General features: G+C 49.5%; 1 pseudogene; it reads left to right on the forward strand.

The window, feature by feature from the left end:
* LOC108297914 overlaps nucleotides 1–2,041 on the forward strand; it is a 5,190-nt pseudogene extending 3,149 nt beyond the window's left edge.
* Nucleotides 2,042–5,034: the final 2,993 nt, after the last annotated feature.

A 5,034-nucleotide genomic window follows, 5' to 3' on the forward strand; every position in this document is an offset into this window, starting at 1 on the left:
TTTAGTAGAGACAGGGTTTCACCGTGTTGGCCAGGATGGTCTCGATCTCCTGACCTCGTGATCCTCCCACCTCGGCCTCCCAAAGTGTTCAGATTACAGGCGTGAGCCACAGCACCCTGCCTCTCAGTGCTGACATTTGTCCTGGCTGCCCACGGGCCTTTTTGCTACTGTTCCATGCCAGGTATTGACTTCCAGGTAAGGGTTTTCCATTTGTGTCTGAAATGAGAGTATTACAGGAACACAGAGTTTTAAGCTGGAATGTTATTTGGTCAAGACCTGAAACTTAATGGTTTCCAGGAAGTTGTTGTCTCTGCGGTGGTGAGGACAGGGCAGCTTCTCTGTGTGCCCTGAGAAGGTGCTGCTCCTAGTCTCCATTTTTTAAAAACCTATAAATAGGATCCTACCCAATAAAGCAGTTTTGTTTTGCTTAAATCTACCATTCACCCTGTATACTCAATCTAAAACTTCCTGGAGGCTGGAAACCCCTAAAACTCAGGGTCCTGGTGCTCAGAAGCAGCTAGAACTTCAGCAGGACAACTGTCGCCTTGTCTAGACCATTGTGATTCAGGCCTATCATCTGGGATATTGGTGAATTTAAGTGATGTCCTCAAAGGCTCTGCTGCTTTCAGACTCTCTATGCCTTCTGGCGTCATCAAGTGCTGTGGATTTGGTGCCCGTGTGTGCTGTTTTCTCTCCTCTGTCTCTGCCAGTGGTCACCTTTCTCCTTTCCATCCCATCCTTGCCTACTTAAGACATCCCTTTCCCACCTGTCCCAGGACTGTTTGTCCATTGAATTTGAAATGAGTTCATTATGGTTTTGTCTAAGAAATACAATTCTGAGAAATGGCTTCAGGGGTTTTCCTATGAGTTTTGCTCATAAGCTTCGCGGCATGGGCAGAGATTTTGGGTTTCAGCTGAGTAGACGGAGGCCTTCCCCTCACTTCTGTCTTTCCATCCTCCTGCTCCAGATGCCCACTTGGAGCCGTAGCAGGGCTATTGATAAGTATCCTCTTGATGAGTGACAGCATGTAAATCGCTGACTCATTTCCATTACGAACAACATAGCAACTGAGACACGTGGTCCCCTTCCCCTGCTGTGCATGCAGCAGACACAGCGCTGTTAGACAGCTCCTCCGGAGTGCCCTCGTCTGCATCCCAGTTCATTCCTTCAGCCTGGAAGCAGGCTGGCATTGGAAAAGCTGTTTTAAGCCATCTGTATTTTGTGTGACTTACATTCACATCTGGCTTTTTTGGGCATAAAAGGATTCTTTGGCACATCTTGAGAAACTCAATCAACTTAAAAAAGTCTTAAAATGAAAACTTTTTTTAAAATGAGGTTGGTTGATCATTGGGAAACAATTTCATCTTTGATCAAAAATCAAATGAAAGTGGGGGGAAGTAGCTTTCCTTTTCAAATTTTAGGAAATGCCTCTTTCATTTTTTTTGGTATTTTTAATGAGACAGGGTCTCATTCTGTTGCCAGGCTGGAGTGCAGTGGTGTGATTGACACTCACTGTAGCCTCCTCCTCCTGGGCTTAAGTGATCTTTCTGCCTCAGCCTCCAGAGTAGCTAGGACTACAGGCATGCATCACCACTCCTGGCTGATTTTTGCTTTTTAGAGATGGGGTCTTGCTGTGTTGCCCAGGCTGGTCTTGAACTCCTGGCCTCAAGTGATCTTCTTGCCTTGGCCTCCCAAAGTGCTGGTATAATAGGCATGAGCCATTAAGCCAGGCCCTCATAATTCTTTATTGTTGAACTAGAAATGGTTATGGCCATGAGAGAGAAAGTGGCTTAACGCAGACGGTCGCTGTGGAGACTGTGGTAGCAGCTGTCTGTGCCTGGGCGCTCATCTCCCTTTGCTTGTAGGTTCCCTCCTATACCTGAAACAAGAAGATGCTTTCTGGTGTCTCCTTACTGTAATGGGAGTTTTCATGCCTCCGACTATTACACAAAGACTCTTATGGGATCCCAGGTAAGTTCTGAAAATTCCATGCTTCAGTCACCAATTTTAGAATTGCCGCTGAAATGTGATCTTAATTAAACCTGTGGGTGCGTGGGCGGGGGGGGTGGCAATGCGGTTGTGTATGTGACTTCAGAGACTGATTCCTGAAGACGGCAGGCCACAATTCAGAGACTGGCCCCAGGCGTGCTTGAGGACTGGTGTGTTAGCTCAGCCTCTCAAGAAGCAGATGCCAGGATGGGATGAGACACACCAGAGACTTCTAAGGGGAAACCCCTGTGAAGGACAAGGGACAGAGAAGTTCCAAGGGACAGAGAAGCAGGAATTACATTTGCCTATTAAACTCCAATTGTATAAACAGGGGTATATAATGGAGCGAGGCCACTCTAGTCTTCTAGTTATTCCTCCCAATTTATTCTATATCTTAGCCGGGCACAGTGGCATGCACAAATTTGTCCCAGCTACCTGGGAGCCTGAGGCGGGAGTATCATTTGAGGCCAGGAGTTCAAGTCTAGTCTGGGCAACAGCAAGATCCAGAAAACAAACTAAGAGAAAGTACAGGTTGGCACAGGCCCTGAGATCTGGGGAAAGCAATTTGTTCCAAAGCTCCAACTCACAAGACTACCAGCTGTCCACTCCCTCTAACCTGTAACGTACACCAAACACAAATCAATTTTTTAAAAAAAATCTCCTTCCCCATTTTTAAAAGTTCACCAGTTGAGATGGAAACTGCCTCTGTGGGTGGGACTTTCTAAGAGTTTCAGAATCAGACAACTTTCATTTTTGTTTTATTTAAAAATGATTACTGGCCAGGCGTGGTGGCCACGCCTGTAATCCCAGCACTTTGGGAGGCCGAGGCAGGTGGATCACCTGAGGTTAGGAGTTCAAGACCAGCCTGGCCAACATGGTGAAACCCTGTCTTAAAAAATAAAAAAATAAAAATAAAAATGATTACTTATATTTGTTCCTTATGCTTTATTGACTAGAAATGCTAGCTGAGAATGAAAGGATTCCACAGAGATCCATAAGGAGATTTTTGGTTTGGGCTGATGTGTTGTTGAAAAGCACCAGTTTTATTTTCCTGCAATGAAGGAGTCTTGGCCTAACCAGTGAAAATTGCCCCTCAGACCAAGTGTCTGTCCCCAGGGTGGGGACAGTGCAAGCCATGTCCCCAAGTCCCTGGGGGGCCAGCACCGCCCTGGAGTCCAGCCTTGTGCCTGGACCCACAGGCTTTTCCACTGATAGATTTCCCTGTTTATTCCACAGGTTATTTTTCATTTTTCCCTGGCACTTTTTAAGTACAAGGAAGAGAAGATCTTGAAATTGCAGGTTTCAATGTCCATATTCAAGTATCTCTGCTACTTCACTCGCACTATCCTTGATGCTGTCCTGGGAGGTCTCAGATGTCAAGGAGAGCAGGAAGCCTGCCGTCTGCCTCCTTGAGAGCAGCCTGTCCTTGCTGTCTTCAAACTCAGAGCCATCCCAGGTGTATAGTGTGGGAGAGGGCGTTGCTTTCCAGGGAAAAGAAAGAGCAAGAGGTGTGAGCCCCAAGTAGCCTTACGAGGGAGGAACTGATGAGGATTCTGTCCTTTATCCTACAAACATAAATCCCACAACCAACAGCAATCGTTTCATTTGTCTGGAAAGCATTTACTGAGTGCCCACCTCGTGGCAGGACCTGTGCCAGGCACTGAGGATGACGGGTGAAGAAAAAGCCTGTCCTGGAAGCCCTTGCTGGGGACTCTGTTGTACATCACTTGATCAGTGCTGTAATAGAGGGTGCCCAGGCCGGAGAAAGGCTGAGTAAGCTGGGCAAGGGCAGCGAGGACACAGTCTGGAGACAGGGGTCCTTCAGGAGCAGAGCAGAGCTGTGGGACACGTGTGTTTGGGGAAGCGTGGTGGAGGCTGAGCCCGGCTAGCGCCAATGTGGCTGGGCCTTGGCAGAGCTGGGCTGTCAGGGCGCTTACAGACTTTGCTCAGGACTCGAGGCTGTATCCTGAGAGTTCTGGGGAGTCACTGCAGGGTTAGGCAAGAGACACAGAGGTCAGATTGGGGCAGGACTGGTGGCTGTTAGAGGGCTCTGGGGACAGAGGTGTTCTCACAGATGGAGAAGAGAAGCAGATTGAAGAGAGGGAGAGAGGAATTTGACTTGGAAGACCCCTGGGTTTCTGGCCTGGGCAGCCAAGTGTTCAGGAGCCCTCCCTGGCCACACAGTCATTGCCTGTTCTGGGCAACCTTCATCCATATGTCCCCTGGACCACAGCTGTTGGCTGCTCTGGCCCTGGCAGCTGAGATGGACACTGGGAGCTGAAGGGGCTGGCTGAGGCCATGCCAGGCTTCCTGGAGTTTGTCACTATTTTTTTTATTGGGGAGTGGGTTTGTAATAGTTTCAAGCTTACTAACAGCACTAACAACAGTGCCCTGATTTCTGGCAAATGAGAAAGGCTATCACAATCATATTTACTGGGGAAAGTTTGATTCTGAGTCCTGGGGTGAGCCTGGAGAGTTTCTGTTCATCTCACGTCGGGTCAAGATTGCTGAGAGTGACACCGAGTGAGCTAGGGCTGTGTCAGGAGCGCTGCTGCCCGCAGCTCTGTGCTGGGTCTCAGGCGCTGCCCGGAGGGACGGAGGCGAGTGGGTGTGGCCCTGGCGAGCCCCCACCCCTTTCCTGGCCCCTCCCACACTGCTGGGCCTCGCGTGGGCCTGCCACGCCCTCTCGTGAGCGGCTCGTGGTAAGGTCTTCCCTGCAGCTTGCTTTAGAAAGCAGAGTCGCCTGACCAATAGCTGCTTTAAGGAGTGCCTGGCCGCGGTGGCAGGCTCCCCAATGTTATCAAGACTGCAGGGGCCCCAGCACTTTGGATGGCTGAGGTGGGCGGATCACGAGGTCAGGAGATCAAGACCATCCTGGCTAACGTGGCGAAACCCCGTGTCTACTAAAAATACAAAGAATTAGCCAGGCGTAGTGGCACGTGCCTGTTGTCCCAGCTACTTGGGAGCCTGAGGCAGGAGAATCGCTTGAACCTGGGAGGCAGAGGTTGCAGTAAGCCAGAATCCTGCCACTGCACTCCAGCCTG

Source organism: Cebus imitator, unplaced genomic scaffold, assembly GCF_001604975.1.
Source record: "Cebus imitator isolate Cc_AM_T3 unplaced genomic scaffold, Cebus_imitator-1.0 Scaffold860, whole genome shotgun sequence".
Classification (NCBI taxonomy): Eukaryota; Metazoa; Chordata; class Mammalia; order Primates; family Cebidae; genus Cebus; species Cebus imitator.